The sequence below is a fragment of the Lissotriton helveticus genome (genome assembly GCF_964261635.1).
Source record: "Lissotriton helveticus chromosome 1_1 unlocalized genomic scaffold, aLisHel1.1 SUPER_1_unloc_84, whole genome shotgun sequence".
Taxonomy (NCBI): domain Eukaryota; kingdom Metazoa; phylum Chordata; class Amphibia; order Caudata; family Salamandridae; genus Lissotriton; species Lissotriton helveticus.
This window is the reverse complement of record NW_027611730.1, coordinates 749867-758986: the sequence shown is the minus strand read 5'-3', so window position 1 is coordinate 758986 and position 9120 is coordinate 749867. Positions and strand designations below refer to the sequence as shown.

Here is a 9120-nt window from a genome sequence, read left to right as displayed (position 1 = left end):
AAACTGCCGAGAAAAACACTATCTCACCATGAGAAACTCCACACTGGAGAAAATCCTTATGCCATAAAAGCTTGAATCTGAAAGACAGTGTTATGCTTCATGATAGACCCCACTCTGGGGAAAAACCTTACGAATGCTCGAAATGCAAGCAAAGATTTGGTTGCAAATTACTTGTCATGAGCAAACTCACACGGGGGAAAAAAAGCTGTATGAGTGTTCTGAATGTCAGATACAATGTCACTTCACATGAGAGAATTCACACTGGACTAAAGCCTAATACAGGATGGGAAAGCCAGAAACAAACAGAATAGGTACGTTTCATGACAATATTGAAATGGGAACTAACAGGAACAAATATTTACACCACATGACAAAAATATTAGAGACTAAATTTCAGCAATATAGGATATACTGAGGTTCATGTTCTAATGATCCATTTGGTAAAACTGGTTGCTTGTGGAGTCAGCACACTACTGTGTCTGTGATTGCTTTTAAATAAAGGCATTTTTAATGCACCCCATTTTACTTTCAGATTCACAAATGTCCCCTTGGGTTACTACCTCCTGTTACTGTTTGTCAGCCCACATATGGTTTCAAAGCTTAATACATACCTTAAGGATGTTTTAAATATGTATTAAATATTCAGAAGGGACACTAACATTCCACTTTCGAAATTCTGAATTGTTAGATTGGCTTAGTACATTTTAAAAAGGGGTTTAACATTTGAAAACTCTGTGAAATACTGAACCAGTGGATATTTGAACAATAAAACCCTTGGTACATGAGGCCATGTTTCTCAATTCCCTCCATATTAAGTTTGCTAATAATGTTAGTTTAATGATAACCTGTGCACGTACCTATTTAGTGTCAGTGTTGCTTCAGATCAAATAAAAACCATTACGCATAACTCTTACACAATACTTAAAGACAGAATTTCTGACATCCAGCTTTAATGTTTTGTTAAATATATTTGCAAATGTTGTCATTTAAACAGGAAAGCAGCTAAAGCAGTCTATGGACATAAAATAGGATGTAATCATAATTTTTAGATACATTTTCTGAGTTTCAGGAACAAAGAGTGTCTTCTGGGTTTACTCTAAACCACTATAATAAACATATTCAATCCTTTTAGATTTAATCTGTTTGTACTGGTTTCTATTGCAGACAATACTCTAGATTTAGACCAAGGATCTATTCCACCCATGGCTTTTAAAGTCTATTTATCAATGATCTCTATTAGTGTTATCACAAATAAAACTGTAATAGAACTGATCTGAGAGATGGACCTTCAAGTATTCTAATGTAGTAAACTATGGAGTTAAAATCTGAATAGATTAAATCCACAAACATCGCCTGACCACTGTATTTTACATCAATAGATTACTTATCAGCACATTTTCTCTAAGTACAATTCACTTATCTTCTATTTTTCGTAGAGCTCGTGCTGGGTCTGTTTGAACTCTTTTAAAATATGACATTTACATTTTACAAAAGTGTGTGGATTTTGTATATATTTAAACAGGCGGGAGGCGGGTGGAGGGACGTCTCCAGCGCTCCCTTTGTGGCTCCAAACCAGTTCGGATTTTCCTTCAAGATTCCGCCCTATTCCCGGCAGGAGCAGCAGGGCTGGGCGGGACACCACCGAAGATTTATTGGAAACAAACAAAAACTTTCAGTGACGACTAGTTTTGGAGACAACAGACTTTCCTCTCGTTTGTTCCTCCTGAATGCAGAAGCGGTGCTGGACTTTTGGGCTTTTTCTCTCTCCATCGGCAGCGACTTTCTTAGTCGAGACGGCGGCGGTCGGAGCTGGACAGACAACTTGCACTTTAGTACACTTTCACTGTTTGGTAGGTTACACTGACACTACCGAACACTTTATACCAGGGCACAGTAACTTTAAATTAAATAAGGACGAACAGTTACACCCTTGACATGGGGTCAGCTTAGGTTGAAACTAGATCTGAATTCAGCAAAAAGGTTGTTAGTATCTTGACCTATGTAGTAGTTTATAGAAATGCATGTATTTAGTTAACTTGGAGAAATTCCTGCCCTGTCATATGATTCCTAGAGTGAACTATTTTTTTTGTTAGAAGCTGTTGCCAACTTTGGCAAAGTTCGCCATACAGAATGGAAGAGAGATCTTCATTTTCATAAGCAACCAATGGATATTAATTGAGGTCTTAAATCTTTGTTGTATTTATTATTCTAGCTCCCGCCCCCCAGGTTAGTTAGGCTTCTTGACACTATGTTGGCTCATTACAATCCCTATATAAAAGCTTAATATTAGGAGTTTTTTCGGTGCACTTACACTGGTGGCTGTCTCTTGGTTTAGTTTCCATGCTGTTGGATTTGCGTCTGAGACTTTGACATTTTTTTGACTGTCCTAACTGTCACCATGGCCTCTGTGGTCCGGACACTGAGCCGCTGCCTGTTGCCCGCTGAGGCTAGCCGGGTACGGGGCGAGAGCAAAGAGAGGAACCGGGATTCTGAGCGCGAGGCCCGCCGCCGCAGCCGGGACATTGACGCCATGCTATCCCGGGAGAGGCGTGCTGTCCGGCGGCTGGTCAAGATCCTTCTCCTTGGAGCTGGAGAGAGTGGGAAGTCTACCTTTCTGAAGCAGATGAGGATCATTCACGTCAAAGAGTTTGACCAGAAGGCCTTACTGGACTTCAGGGACACCATCTTTGAGAACATCATCAAGGGTGCCAGGGTCCTGGTGGATGCACGGGATAAACTGGGGATCCCCTGGCAGTACACCGAGAACGAGAAGCATGGCATGTTTTTGATGGCTTTTGAGAACAAGGTGGGCGTGCCCGTCGAGCCCTCCACCTTTCAGCTGTACGTGCCTGCGCTCCGTGCCCTTTGGAGGGATTCGGGGATCAAGGAAGCCTTCAACAGGAGAAGTGAATTCCAGCTGGGCGAGTCTGTGAAGTACTTCCTGGATAACTTGGACCGCATTGGGCAGCTGAACTACTTCCCAAGCAAGCAAGACATACTGCTAGCTCGGAAAGCCACAAAGGGAATTGTGGAGCATGATTTCATAATCAAAAAGATCCCATTCAAAATGGTGGATGTAGGCGGCCAGCGATCCCAGCGGCAGAAGTGGTTCCAGTGCTTCGATGGCATCACTTCCATCCTCTTCATGGTCTCGTCAAGTGAATACGATCAAGTTCTCATGGAGGACCGGCGAACCAACCGTCTGCTGGAGTCCATGAACATCTTTGAGACAATTGTCAACAACAAGCTCTTTTCCATCGTTTCCATTATCCTCTTCCTCAACAAAATGGATCTTCTTGTGGACAAAGTAAAAACTGTCAGCATTAAGAAGTACTTCTTTGATTTCAAGGGGGATCCACAGCGCATGGAGGATGTCCAGCGCTACCTGGTGCAATGTTTTGACAGAAAGCGGCGGAATCGCAGTAAACCTCTTTTCCACCACTTCACTACAGCCATAGACACTGAAAACATTCGCTTTGTGTTTCACGCCGTGAAAGACACCATTCTCCAAGAGAATCTAAAGGACATTATGTTGCAGTGAAAGGGGTGAAACCTCCTCTCTTGTGTTGCCTTTAATTTATTTCAGGGCTATAGGTCAGAGTGATTGTCTTTAACACCCTTGGAGTGGGTGAAAAAATCTTTCTCCCTAGTTCCAGCATCCATACTATAAGTACAAAGCTCAGGAATGCTGTAACCTAGCCAGTTCAAACAGATGAGCTATGTACAGAACCGCTTTGGATACTTTTAAGGTTAGCTACTGAATTGTCTGAACTTGTGAAACTACTGAAAACATTTGTCCCTGTTCGACAATTCCCAAATTCAAACAGAAATTTGACGTTCGGGACTGAAAGGTTCAAATGGAGTATAAGAATGGATATGTTTCGAAGCTGTTGACACCAGCTCGTAGAACAAGCCATGTTGTTCTCATTTAAACCATCTGGTGTTTGTTGTAACATTTCTGTTCCAAACAGGAATATGATTACATTGAGGGTACATGGCAACATGAATTGATGGTGATGATTTGGAAATAAGGGCAGCCTATTTGCCCACTTTGATTTTGTTTTGCCATGGGCCTTACACTACCACTTAAGGTTGTATGTCGGTGTGAATCTTACACTCAAGGTGGGGGGGCCGGGGGGGCTCTTTTCCGAGCCAGTTGATTGATCTAAGCAGTCCTTCGAGCTTGTAAATTTTGCAGGGAATGCTTAACTGATGTAGAACCACATTTAGTTTGCACTACAGGTACATTTATTTTCACCATTTGAAGAATTGGACAAATAAAAAAATAAAAAAACTTTGCCAATATGATGTGAAAGGTATTTACTGGAACTTGTCAGGACACATTCAGATTTTGGGCCCTTGGCTAACTAGAATGGTGAAGGAGACGGTGTGGTAGCAAGGATCTACGTATGTTGATATTTAAGATGTGGAAAGTTTCTTTCTTGATGAAAAGGCTTTGGATTTTTCTGTATTTGTTTACTTGTATTTGGAATACTGGGAAACGCTTCGTTGTATGGAAGATCTGCTTGAAGAATTTGTATCTCTTTAACTCAGTGTGATCGCAAATTCTTTTGGGCAATGAGAATTTCTTACGTAAATCGGCTTAATCTCTGCCAATCCTGTTCCACAGGGATCTTTAGCCTGTATTAAGGCAGATGCATAAAACAGAACATCAAACTTAGCACATGACCTAGATCAGGTTCTGCTTCTCCGATGTGAAATTGCAAGAGTCTGTGAAGAACACTGAGGCGAGCTGACTGGCTTCTAGCTCAATACGTTTATGTAGTCTTGAACTGCCGAGTGCTTTACACTGTGTGAAATTGTCTTCTAAACTGATTGACTACATGGCTATCTAAATTAACCAAGCTTTTCATTAAAGTACTTCAGCATCTTTCTGGTGGGACTGACTCTGGAGAACAAGTCTACCATGTGGTACAATCAGGTCAAAACCCTAGAGATCACGGCACAAATTCCTCCAATGCTGTTTTTGACATTGATTAGAAGTCAATATAATTTTTATGTGCACTTACTTTGTTTAACTTGTTTCAGAAAAAAATACATGTAAATGGAATACGTTTTTAACTGTTCCAGCAAAAGGAGGCCATGTGAGCCTGTTGATTAAAGTCTCTGTATATATTTGAAATTGTTGATCTCCAAAAAAGGCATAAGTCAATAAATTGAATTGAAATTCAAGTTTATCATTTGAATCCTATTGTTGGAAAATATGTGATTTTGAACCCCATGAGGTGGTTCCTTTCCACACAGCATTCAGGTTGTAATCATGAGTCAAATAATGCTGAGGAGGTTAAAATATTCAAATTGAATTCTAATTACACATGAAATGTTCATTGTTCAATATATTTCTCTTAGTATTTTAGTGTGCGGACTTTATTGCTTAAGGAAAATAATTAGTATTTGTTTTTCTATATGTAGGAAGCATTACATTAATGAAACCACTGTATCCCACCTTCTTTCTTTTCTTTCCTGTTCTTTATGCACGTTTCTATCGTTGAACTTTAAAGATTGCCCGAAATTAAGAATTGTGCTCTACATAACTTTGTTGTGTTACAGTATGTTGATTTTTATGTACAACTTTTGTCTCTTATGTGTATGGCAACTGATGTTTTGTTTTGCTTTAATAATCAGCTTATGTTTATTAGGTTTTATTATTCAATAAAATGTTTCAAACACAACAAATGGTAGTTGATATGTATTTACAACTGCAGCATTTTTATTGTATGGGTACTTTCAAAGATGGTCTGTGGGATGACGGAGCACCACATTGGCATCAGCAGGGAGAGGTTTGGGCAGGTGATTGGCGGTACATGTAAGGTTGATATTAAGGGGAACAAGCAATGTACATTGTGTGGACTGTGACTCCTGGAGTTATTGTGAGGGATACCATGCTACCCTGTAAATGAATCCCCTAGTGATTATTATCAACAAACTTTATTCAGTTTTATAAAAGAAAACCATAAAAGTCATACATAAAATGATAAAACATCTTCCAAGTTACAGATTGACAAATATAATATGTCCAAGTTAATCAAAACACAAGATACAAATTCATGAATTACAGTACCGAAGTTAATCGGAGCTTGACCTTCGTCTAACAGCGACCCGTGAAAAGTTAAGCGTAAGAAAAACAGTGTCATTAGAGAGGAGTTGTAAAAAGATAAGAGCTGGTCTTCCCCGCCTAAAACCTGCTTTTTTGAGAATGGGAATATTAAATAACTTTCTAGGGACAGCATATAAACTACAGAAAATAAAGTGCATCATGTCCTGATGAGACTCACCGTTGCAGCCACAGGGCATGAGGCACTAGCCTCTGTGGAAGCCGCGAGGGTGTGTCAAGAGGTAATGGAAGAGGTTGAACTGAAACCGGGTCAATAGAAAATGATCATGGATGCTTTTAAGCCCTAGAAGATAAGGTTTGGTGGTTGGTGCAGTTTTTAACACAATGTATTTTCACACACTAGGCTTACACAGCTCATTTCCCTCTCTATCACAGCGGTTTATTCTTAAAAAACACTCTTTGACCAGAGAAAGGTCCCTCTTAGAAATACGCTTAGGGTTTATGAATAGTTCCTACCTACCCTGGAGAGTCCAACTCTTATATACTGGAGCCATCAGATGCTTAAAACATGGTCAAGTGAAAGGCATTCCCATAGGACGTCTTTGCTAAGTGTATTTTCTTGCTTAGCCCAAATATTAAGCCACAATTCCAGGGGACGGAAATCCAGTAAATCTGAGAGGAAAGGCATCCTCAACTCTGCACGACATAAAACAGGGTGCTTTGTGGGACAGAAAGGGCCGTCGCAGGAAAGAGTTTTCAGCACTTTCCACTGCCCCTACCCCAATGTGGCCCAATATCTTACTCCCATAACTAACCTTTAGGATATCCTCTTGTTGACAGGGAGCCAGTGCAGGTTTCTCAAGTGGGGGGTGATGTGGCCGTGTTGTGGTACGTCAAGGATCCGTTGTGCCGAGGTGTTTTGGATATGTTGTAGTCGTTTGATGAGCTTGGTCAGGGCTCCCGCGTAGAGGGCGTTTCCGTAGTCGAGTCTGCTGCTGACGAGGGCCTGGGTGACTGTCTTTCTTGTATCTGTCAGGATCTGTAGATCTTGCGAAGCATGCGGAGGGTGTCGAAGCAGGAGGAGGAGACGGCGTTGACTTGCTTAGTCATTGAGAACATTGAGTTGAGGATGATTCCCAGGTTGCGTGTGTGGTCGGTGGGTGTCGGGCTGCCCCCAGTGCCATCGGCCACCAGGAGTCGTCACAGGCTGAAGGGTTGAAGCCGAGGATGAGGACCTCCGTCTTGTCAGCGTTCAGCTTCAGACGGCTGATCTTCATCCAGTCGGCGACGGCCTTCACACCTTCGTGGAGGTTGGCTTTGGCGGTGATGAGGTCCTTGGTGAGGGAGAGGATCAGTTGAGTGTCGTCGGTATAGGAGATTATGTTGAGGTCGTGCTGTCGGGCGACTTGTGCGAGTGGGGCAATGTAAATATTGAACAGTGTCGGGCTGAGGGAGGATCCCTGGGGTACGCCACAGATGATCTCGAAGGCTTTGGAACGGAATGGGGGGAGCCGGACGCTCTGGGTTCTGCCGGAGAGGAAGGAGGTGGTCCATTCCAGAGCCTTGCGGTGTGGAGGCGTGCACGTATAGTGCGGTGGCAGACGGTGTCAAAGGTGGCAGAGAGGTCTAGGAAAATGAGTGCTGCGGTCTCACCGTTGTCCAGCAGGGTCCTGATGTCATCAGTGGCGGCGATGAGGACAGTCTTGGTGCTGTGGTTGCTGCGGAACGCTGACTGGGAAGGGTCCAGGATTGTGTTTTCTTCGAGGTATCAGGTTAGCTGTCTGTTTAAGATTTTCTCGATGACCTTGGCCGGGAAGGGGAGCAGAGAGATGGGCAGGAAGTTCCTGAGGTCTCTTGGGTCTGCCTTAGGATTTTTGAGTAGGGCGTTGATCTCTACATGTTTCCAGCTCTCTGGGAAGGTCACAGTCTCGAGGGAGAGATTGATGATGTTGTGCAGGTAGGGTACGATGGAGCTGATTGCTTTGTTGAAGACGTGGTGTGGGAATGGGGCTGACGGAGAGCTGGAGTGGATTGTGCTCATGGTCTTGATGGTGTCATCGACACTCACGCTGGCCCATGCTAGTAGGGCGTCGTGGTCGATGGTGAGTAGAGGGTCTGTTGTGTACTTGTCTTTTGGGGCTGTCTGGGTGTTGAAGCTGTCGTGGATGTCTGCTATCTTACGATGGAAGAAGGTGGCGAGGGAGGTGCACAGGGCTTGCGACGGTGGGATGTTATTGGTATTGGAGCTGGGGTTGGAGAGTTCCTTCACGATGTTAAAGAGCTCCTTGCTATTGTGTGCATTGTTGTCGAGGAGGTCTTTGAAGGAGGTCCTCTTGGCCGCCCTGATGAGGTGGTGGTGGTTGCGGATTGCGTCCTTGTGTGCTGCGTGGCTGTCCGGAGTTTGTTCGTTTTGCCATTCCTTCTCTAGTTTCGGGCAGGCTTGCTTGGAGGCAAAGAGTTCTGGGGTGAACCAGCTGGCCCTCTTGCTAGTGTCTCTGCATGGGGGTGTCTTCAGCAGGGCGAGAGTGTTGGCGCAGTCGTGGGTGTTGGAGTTTTCGGTGTGTGGGCTGAGAACGAGGTTTGCATGTAGTTGGTCTTCATAGATTTTGCTCCAGAGAAGTTCGGTGGTGTGGCTGACGGAGACGTGTGGGCTTGAGGAGAAGACGGGGTCGAGCGTGTAGCCGGCGGAGTGGGTGGGCATTTTAACGAGTTGCTTCAGTCCGAGGTTGGTGAGGTTATCGATCAGGGTTGTGGAGTTGTTGTCGTTGTTGTTCTCAAGGTGAAAGTTCAGGTCTCCGAGGAGGATGTAGTCGTGGAGGTCAGGGCGTGCGTGCTGATGAAGTCAGAGATGGAGTCGCTGAACTAGGGACGGGGTCCGAGGGGTCGGTAGACGAGGGTGTATCTGAGGGTGGAGTTAGGGTCTGTGTGGATCTGGAAGTGCATGTGCTCGGCAGTGCTGAGCGCATCGTTGGTGCTAGTCGAGACCCTGATGCTGTTCTTGTGGTTGATGGCAATTCCTCCTCCGACTCCGTTGGTGCCGTCTT

General features: G+C 43.9%; 1 pseudogene across 1 annotated transcript; it reads left to right on the top strand.

Moving 5' to 3' along the window:
- The first annotated feature begins 276 nt into the window (after positions 1-276).
- On the top strand, positions 277-5697 carry LOC144806547 (guanine nucleotide-binding protein subunit alpha-12 pseudogene; annotated as a pseudogene). The gene has a single exon (XR_013605829.1). The product of XR_013605829.1 is annotated as a guanine nucleotide-binding protein subunit alpha-12 pseudogene (transcript).
- Positions 5698-9120: the final 3423 nt, after the last annotated feature.